Raw genomic sequence first — 9,801 nt, 5'->3', positions numbered from 1 at the left:
ACCTGCTCACCCGCTGCAGCCTGAGCACCCTGACCTGCTCACCTGCTGCAGCCCGAGCACCCTGAGCTGCTCATCTGCTGCAGCCCAAGCACCCTAAGCTGCTCATCCGCTGCAGCCTGGATCCTTTCTTGCCTAGGCCAGAAATACGAGCTTTGCCCTGGAAAAGGGAGGGCAAGCAGAAATACATGTTCTGCCTCACATTTTGCTGTTCCACAGCTCAGTGTTGCCATTATATGGGAGTTGAGAAAGAAACAGAAAGCAGAGAAGGCAGAACTGAAGGCCATTCAAAACACAGCCAGGAAAAGTGAGGGATGGGAATGGAAAGAGTATTTGTAAGGACACATGCAGATGTTTTCTAACGTGTGCTTACATATACCAGGGACATGAAAACATTCACGTGAAATCTGAGGGAGTGGAGGACAGGTGGAGATGTGTGCTTTTGTGGCCAAAAGACACCCAAGTATCCAGGACAGTGTTGGAAACACTTCACTTTTATGCTACTGGAATGGATAAAGAGATGCTGGAGGAGAAGGTGACTCGTGTGTGTGTGTGTGTGTGTATGTGTGTGTGAACTTGCATGTGTGCATGAACCTTGATGGTTCACCCAGGAAGAGGCATTCAAGGGACACCACCCTGTTAGCCCCTGGCTTTGCAGGAGTGTACTAGCCTTAGAAACCTCATAGGAACTGACAGTACTTGATGCCAATTCCCCCTCGGTGACATGAAGCTTGGGCTTTCCTAATACAAGGAAATTGTTCTCTAGAAGATCATAAAGGCAATAAGGAGGAGGCTACTGAAAAATAAATTGCCTAGTGGCTGGACTGTATACAGGAAAGGTGTGTCCAGCAGGTTGTGCCCACCTCCTGTCCTAAGGATAAACTCTCAAGCACAAAGGAACTTTTCCCACACCTGCTGGCACTCTGGGACGTGGGTTGTTTACCTACAATGCGTAGAGGATCCAAAGTGAGGACTGACCACTAGGAAAAGGATGTTTCTAGAGTATTTCCTTTGTGCCAGGAACTGGGCTTCAGCCCTATGGGCAAAGCACCCTGACGCCTAACGAAGGCGGGCTAATCACACTATCTATGCTGGAGATATGGGCTAATCACACTATCTGCACTGGGGCTATGCCTCGTCTTTATGTGCACTGTTTAATTTAATCCTTACAACCCTGTAGTGAGGTTGCTGCTAGCAGAGTTCAGAACACTACAGAGTCCCAGTGCCTGGAATTGACCCCGGGCTTGCTACAAGGTGGCCTTGGGCAAGTGACTAAAGTGTATTTCAGTTCCCTTGCTCATAAAATGGAGACACTGACAGTTCTTCCCTTATGGGGTTGTGGTAGGGAGTGAACGGCTCAGTACATACAATGTGCTGGACTTGACATATGACACAACTCGCAGACAGTGCTCAGCAAACCTCAGTCACTGTTGCTAACATCAGTCATTCTACTGATGAGACTGACAGTCAGAGTGGCCAGGAGGGAGGCATATGGACATGGGAGAGCTGGAATGCCACCCAGTACCCAGTTCCCTGCATGGGCAGGCTAGGTTATTTGCTCAGGGCCACGTTATGTAACGCCGACTTTCTTTCTTTCTTTCTTTTTTTTTTTCTTTTGGATTTTTCGAGACAGGGTTTCTCTGGTTCCTGTCCTGGAACTAGCTCTTGTAGACCAGGCTGGTCTCGAACTCACAGAGATCCACCTGCCTCTGCCTCCCGAGTGCTGGGATTAAAGGCGTGCGCCACCCACCGCCCGGCCTGTAACGCGACTTTCTGAGAAGATTTGCTTGACTCTTTGAGTGCTCATTCAGTACTTTAAGTCTTTTTATTTTTAAATTTATTTATTTATTTGGTGTGTGTATGTGTGTATGCATGTGTGTATGTATATGCATGTTCATGCATGCATGTGGCGGTCAGAGGAAAAGTTTTGAGAGTCTGTTCTTTTCTCCCACCATCTGGGTTCCAAGGACTGACTCAGGGTAGCAGGCCAGCATACAGGTATCCCTACCGGCTGAACCAGCTTGATATACCAACTATATTCTTTACTTCTTTTAAATTATTACTGAAAACAGATTTTTATACGATGTATTGGTGACAGTTCCCCTCCCCCAACTCTTCCTAGATCTTCCCCACCCACCCAAATACACACCCTTTCATTCCTCTATCTCATTAGAAACAGACAAGCACCTAAAAAATGATAAGGTAAAATAAAAACAAAAAAACCAGAACAGGAGAGAACAAGCAAACAGAAATCAAGAAACATATATTAGCAAAAGAGCTGGGTGTGGTAGCCCATGCCTTTAGCCTTGGGAGACAGAGAGGCATCGGATCTCTGTGAGTTCGAGGCTAGGATAGCCAGAGCTATTTGAGTTCCAGGACAGCCAGTGCTGTTACACAGAAAAACCCTGTCTCAAAAACAAAAACAAGACAAAACAAGACATACACAAACACACACACACACACAAGGAAAGAAAGAAAAGAATCTTTTTGAGACAGAATCTCACTGTGTAGCTCAGGCTGACCTTGAACTTGTTATGTAGCCTAGTCTGTTCTCAAACTCGAGGTCCTCCTGCCTCAGCTTCCCAAGTGGTGGGATTATAGGTGTGTGCCACCAGGTTCAACTCTATTATTGCCTTATCAACACTGATTTGTGCTGACCTGGATTCCAAACCCGTGGAATACAGTATATATTTTTCAAATACTAATAAAGGTGATTTTGAGCTGGGTGTGGTGGTTTGTGCCCAGAAGCCCAGCATCCAGGAAATTATAGTTCAAGACTTTCAAAAACAAACATACCATAAGCAAAACTAAAACAGAAGATGGTTTTTTAGGAGCATGAAAACATTTGTTATATTTCCACTTATTTTAGTGCTAGTAATTTTCTCAGCATTATTTCAAACAATCTGGAAGTTTTTCAGAATTATAAGGTATAATTTCTGTCCTGGGGAAGTGGCTACCTAGTGGGGGATCAGAGGCACAGAGGGGCAGTGATTAGGGACGTCTTCATGAATAAGACGACATTTTCCAAATCGCTTTATCAGGACACAAAGTCTGACCCAAGATTTTCTTACCTGTTTGTTTCAAGATGAGGCCTTGCTATGTTATCAAGCTGGGCTGGGACACCTGGATTAAAGTAGTTTTCCTGTCTTAGTTTTCAAATGCTTTTCCTTCTTCTCATTTGTGAAGAATCAATGAATTGAAACTGTTAAATGTTTGGACAATAGTGTAATCAGGATTCTTCAGAGATGGCCAGAACACCAGAAAGGGTGATCGAGCTTGAGATAGTGCAATTGTAGCTACTCTTTGAAGGCTGGACAGGATTGACAGGTCAGCAATGAGGGAGAGAGATGTGGGAGATGAGGGATTACACTCATAGGTGAGTCCTTGTGTGGCAAAGACGACAGGAATCAAGGACAGAATCAAGATGAGGGGTCTAGGCTACCTCAGTTGCTGAGCGGAGAACAGCATGCAGAACCGGAAGACCAGCCAGCAGCTGCACTGCCTGCTCGTGGATCTGCTGGGTGGGATGTGCTGGGCTCTATCTTCCCACTCCTCAGAGCTGGGAACATGAAGGAGAAACTCCGTCAGACAGCATGGCCCTGTGTGGCAGCCCCAGTAAACCTCTAACCCACACAGTCCATTTTCTCTTTTCTGATTCCTTGTGACATTTAGGACACCCCATCTCGGGAAGTCAGTTAAGAGGTGGCAGTGGCAGTTAAGAGAGGACAAGGGTAAGATGTTCTGGTGCTCCTGCAGCCTGTGAGGACACAGGACTACCGTCGTCCCTCGACCTCCCCAGGGCAGGGAATGCTCGGGTGGCAGCCGGGATCCTCGCTGTGGCCACATCAGGTTCCTCTTCTTAAGACTGCCGGGAAATGCTGGCTGTACCTGCCCTTGCCTCCTTCCCCAAGTTGCCTCCTGAGCTTTGTGAAGAAAGGGGGCCAGTTCTGAACCAGGGTTCTGACAGTGGGGGAAGTGGGGCTCCCGACTGGTCTTGGCCAGTCTCTCAAGGTACGCTTCTTTCATACAAATAGGTCTTCCTGAGGTGGGGGGGTCACCACCTACACTGCAGCCACTCGGCCCGGGGCCTACAGTTATAAACTACAGAACGGGTAGCAGGGAGGCCTTGCCAAAAGACAGCCGGCCTCATAAGGCGGCAGAGCTTGCTGCGCATGCGCACGACCGCAGTACTCCCGCTTGCCCCCTTGCGGCCGACTCTGGACGCTTCCTGTGCTGGCTCAGGCGCAAGCGCAGACTCGGAAGGGGGTAGCGGCTCTTCCTGGCGGCTGCACCAGGTCCCGGGTGGGCGGTGACTGGGGAGTAAGATGACTTGGAGCTTTCAGGTCCCTTCAACTCCCGGTGTCCGAGCTTGTTCTCGTGTCCGAGATCTAGCGGGGCCCGAGATAGATGCACGCCATCACCTCAGCGCCAGCCGCCCTGCACCTCAAGGACCTACCCCTGAGGCTGAAGAGGCCAACGCACCTGGTGCTTCCAAGTGGACACCGAAGAGCCCGAAGGCGGCTGAGTTACCCAGGGGACATGACAGTGCGTCCATCTGGTGTCGCGGAGATACGAGGCCTCGCCGAGAGATAAAGATACCTGCAGAGTAACCTGTTGTGAAAAGAACAACAGACAATTTGGTGCTTGCTGTTTTTTTGAGGAATATTTTCTCCAGGGCCAGCCCCCAGGTTAAACAGGAAGTGAGGTTTTAGGAGATGATCCCAGGATTTTTCCCCACTTCAGGATGAGGGGACACTACTCAGGGTGGGACCGATGAAAACAGCAGCTATAGGATACCAGCGGAAATACTGTGGTTAGAATGGATTATTTGGGCTATTCTTCCCCCACATCACCAATTTTAGGAACTGAAAGGACTTAGGAGATTCTGTAGCCGGTTCCTCAAGAAAGCAGCGCTGGCTGTGGTAGCCCAAGAACTTTAGTCGCAGCAGGAAAGATCGAGAAGGCAGAATCAGACAGATCTCTGAGTTTGAGGCCAGCGTAGTTTGCATCGTGAATTCCAAGACAGCTGGATTACATAGAGAACCTGTTTCACAATCAGTAAGCAGATAAACAAGAAACAAAACAAAAACACCATAGCCTCGGAATAGGCAGAGAGCACTTGATTACCATGAGACCCAGGATTCTGCTCCGAACACCCTCCTCTACAGACCTCCCATCAGAAAATAAGGTTAGTAGACTCTGGAACAAGTCCAGTGACAGAGATCTGAATTCAGAGTCTTTCAGCAGGGTTCAGTGGAAGGTCATTTGCTCGACAAGACAGGGGTTTCCCCAGCATTTCCCAGCAGAGACAAGCGTAGCTTCCCTGTGCAGGTCTGTGGAGAGCAGACACTGCTTCGATCCTTGGCTTCCTTGGTTATGTTAAAAGCCAAGGTAGGGCCTTTGTGGTCAGAAAGGAATGAGTGCACGCTAAAGTCCTGGGCTTCTTGGTTGTTGCTTTGGAGTGGGGTTATTTGGCATCTGACAAGGCTTCTCTGTGTAGCCCTGGCTGTCCTGGAACTCACTCCGTAGACCAGGCTGGCCTTGAACTCAGAGATCTGCCTGCATCTGCCTCCTGAGTGCTGGGATCAAGTTGTGCGTTACCACTGTCTGGCTGGCATCTGGTCCTTCCAGCCTAAGAAAAGGAGTGACCTGGGGAGGGAGTTAAGGGAAGATGCACTGCAGGAAAAGGAGGCGCCTGCCCATCCTTCCTCCTCTTTATTAGCGAGCTTTATTCCTCTGCGCACATTTCTTTCCTGGGCTTAAAGAGGAGAATACCCAGTAGGGGCAGGGAATTGTAGTATATGGAGCTGTGTGGTTCAACTCATTTTATAGTCCAGGAAGCTGAAGCCTGGAAAAAGAAACTATCCCAAGGTCATAGAGCAAGCTAGTGGCTACGCCTTATTAGGTCCAGCAGGAAACAGATGTCAGGCTGGGAATAGGGCTCCTTTGGTAGAATGTTCATCAAGACTCCTTAGGTTTGGTTCAGAGCACTGCATACAACAGAGGGCCTGTAATTCCCAAACTCTGGAGGTCAAAAGGCAGAAGGACCAGAAGTTTAAAGTCTTTTTTTTTGGCTACAGATGAATTCAAGACCAACCTGTGTGTGTGTTGGGGGTGGGGTGGGGTGGGAGTTACATTTGCCTTGGGTGATCTGAGGAAAGGTATAGGGAAACAACTTTAGCAGGGGATGTTTTCGGGTTCGTATCAATGGGATCCGAACCACCTGTACTTCCAGAGAGAGACTGTGCAGAATTTCATCTTTGCAGAGCTGGGACTTTTGAGTCAAGGGATATGGAAAGGAATTGGGTGAATTAAAACAGCTCTCCCTCTCTCCCTCTACCTTGTCTGTCAGGGTTGCCCATGAGCCAGAATCAGCGGTCGAGTAAGTGTAGTTCAAACGGAACATTTCTAGAGTACAGAGCCGGGTGGACAAGACTGAGACACATACCCTGAGGGGCAGCCAAAGACACCTAGCGTAACTCTTGGTCTAATAAAAAGATTACATTTCCGTAGCATTTAATGTCAAGCATGTCCATTGTACTTTCCCATAAACTGGGATTTCTCTGTGTGACAGATTAAAAAGCGAACCTGACCAGTGAAATAACCCGAGGGGAATAATGACTAATGAAGCTGACGTCGCGTTCTCAGGAGAGGTTCCCTGTGAACGTGGAACAAAGAGTGAGCAAGAAGCGAGTGGATGGCTTGAGGGGCAGCACACTCCCTGGAGAGCTTTTGCTGTGGTACTGGCCTGGGGCAGCTACAAGAACAGGACACCAGCACGAGGTCCCGTGGATGGTGTCTCCCCTGTTGGTCTTACTAGGTCACCTTCTTTAGCTTAGAAGAACAATGTAGAAATTTTTAAAAATTGTCTTGGATTTCTGTTTGGTTTTCTTAGTGTAAGAGAGCTTTTGGAATTAAAAGTGTCTGTGTCTGGAGCCATCTTTACCCACCTTCTGATTCCTGAGATCCCCCGCGATCTGGGCAAGCGCCCAGGGTGCTGCCTCTCCCTCTGCTCAACTCCCACTCATCATTCTACCCACAAGCTCGTGGCTGGTGCTGCTGGAGGAACGCGGAGTTCTCCAGGGATAAGCAACAGCCAGCTTGGTGGGGAGTTTTACCAGCACCCCTAAAATGGTGTGCTGCGGAGTCAAAAGCTCAGCAGTCAGCGGGCCTGTCTCCCAGCTTCCTCTTCAGAATCTTTATTGACCTCTGCTCTCCTAGAGGGTCCAGGAGCCTTTCTTGGGTTGTCCTAATCTCAGGTCCTCGTAAAGGAAATGACTGCGCTTGTGCACTGCACGCCTGCCGCTGTGCTAGATGCTTTGTATCCATGATTTATGTAATTCCACAGCAGTCCACCATACAGCAAGCAGGGACTTCACCTAGAGGTCTTTAAAAATTATTTAAGGAATGTATTTACATGTACACCTGTTTGTACATATGTATATATGTGTGCATGGTGCGTAGGGAGACCAGAAGAGGGTGTTGGATCCTTCAGATCTGGAATTCCAAGGAGTTATAAGATGCCCGACAAGAGCAGTAATTGCTCTTAACTGCCAAGCTGTCTAGATTGCCAGCCCTGGCCTATGGAACATTTTTTAAAATTTAAATTTCAGACTTCTTTAAATTTATTTTTTTTATGATTTTGAGAATTTCATTCATGAGTACATTGTACTTACATCATTTCTATCAATCCCCTTTCCTCCCTTTACCTCCTCCTGTTCTCTGCTACCCCGTTTCTTCCGGGATGACTGATCACTACCTCCCCCTCCTCTTCCTGCTCCTCACCTCTCCTCGTACTCTTCGTCATCCCCTCCTCTCTTCCTGCACACTCAGACACACCCTAATGAGTCCATTATAGAAACATCTGCAAACCACAGACATTAGGGGTAGAGCCAGCATTGATCTCATTCTACTTCAAGGCTTGTTCTGACATACTTCTCATTCAGAATAAACCCTGTTGCTAGAGTATTTGGGTTTATTTTGTAGGTTTGCTCTTCAGAACCTTTTCCGCGTGCCATTTCCTGTGTTCCCAAGGCTTGGGCATAGCACATGTACCGTTTTCACTTATTTGTGGATTTGCCTAGCATCTGGTTCCATCCGTGGTCTGTATTTCTGTTTATCCTATTCTATTCCTTTGTAGGTGGTGTCTTCTTCATCTACAGGCCGTTTCACCTACTTATAATGCCAACATCTAACCCATCCTTCAAAACCCAGCACAAAAGACACCTTCTAAAAGACGTGCCTCCGGTTTCATTTTCCTCGAGGTTCGGAGCTCAGCTTCATAGACCTTCCCTACAGTTACTACATTTTCCTTCTGTTCTAGCAATTTGGATATGCAATCTATTTTCTTTGTTGGGCTGAGGTAGAGAAGACACTGCATTAGTGTTTGTGTCTCTCCTGTACCTAAGGCACCAGAGAGCTAATGATTTGGACTTTTTATGACGGAGACTATTCACAAAGTGATTTCCCCCTCAATGTGGCAACTTTGCTTAGACCGAAATTCAACTGTAAAATAAATATCTTGGTAGAGAAGATGGAGGAGTGAAGGAGGGTATGTGCTAATGCTTCAGAGCCATTATTTCTGCTTTTTTCGAAAGCTTTAAATTTGGAGAAATGAAGAGACACGAGTTAGAATGGACAGGGGAGAGCAGACTGCTTACTTCCTCTCCAGACAGGGTCCAACAGATGGTAATTGTAAACTTTCACCTTAATCACACGCTGTGGCTTTTCTGAAGCTATCTCCTTTATGTTTGTCCAGATAGCAAAAGCATCCCTTTCGATTTTATCACCGTGGAACGAGGCAGGCCTTGCCTCTGCAGTGGGGCCCAAGTTGGTTCAAAATACCCGTTCCCCTTATTGCCCAGCACAGACAGATGCTGAGCCCTTCCACAGAACACTGCTGTGGGCTGGGATGACTCGTCTGCTTTGTCACCGCCTACAGCTCGGCTCAAAGCCCTTGGGAATCAAAACCCATCCCTAGGAGAGGCACACAGAAGGCTCTCCTTGGAGATAGCAGCTTGGGTGTCTGCAAGACAGCAGACGTCAATCTTTGTCCCAGTGGGTCAAAGTCCAGGTCAGTAGGAGCCACATAGACAGTTATTGTAGAAGTAGCTACCATAGAAAACAATTCCCTTTCTGGGCATCAGCAGCTTAGACTTGGGCTCTGCCAGGAACTTACTGTTTCCACGGAGGAAGGACATCAACTTTTTACCATTAGTCCCATTGTGCTAAGGGGAGAAGGGTTACGTGAAAGTGGAAACCTCTCCCCACCCATCATGGCGCCCCAGGTCTCTAAGTTACAGTGATAAATGATATGCTAGGGCGCCCTTTGTAGCACAGGAGGGACCAACACCCCTTCCCAGGGTGGAGATGAGCAGTCAAATTGAACTGAAGAGAGGAAACTTGTGTTAGGTCTTAAGATTGGAGCTCTTCTTTGCAGATGTGACTCAGCCGTGTCTCTGGGGGATGCTGTGTGCTATAGTGCCAGTAGAATGTGGGGGTGAGCTATGGTGCCAATAGAATGTGGGGGTGAGCTATAGTGCCAATAGAATATGGGGGTCAGCTGTAGTGCCAATAGAATGTGGGGGTCAGCTGTAGTGCCAATAGAATGTGGGGGTGAGCTATGGTGCCAATAGAATGTGGGGGGGGGTGAGCAATAGTGCCAATAGAATGTTGGGGTGAGCTATAGTGCCAATAGAATGTGGGGGTAAGCTATAGTGCCAATAGAATGTGGGGGTGAGCTATAGTGCCAATAGAATGTTGGGGTGAGCTATGGTACCAATAGAATGTGGGGATCAGCTATAG

This window comes from Microtus ochrogaster, chromosome 7 (assembly GCF_000317375.1).
Source record: "Microtus ochrogaster isolate Prairie Vole_2 chromosome 7, MicOch1.0, whole genome shotgun sequence".
NCBI lineage: Eukaryota > Metazoa > Chordata > Mammalia > Rodentia > Cricetidae > Microtus > Microtus ochrogaster.
This window is presented reverse-complemented; position numbering follows the sequence as displayed.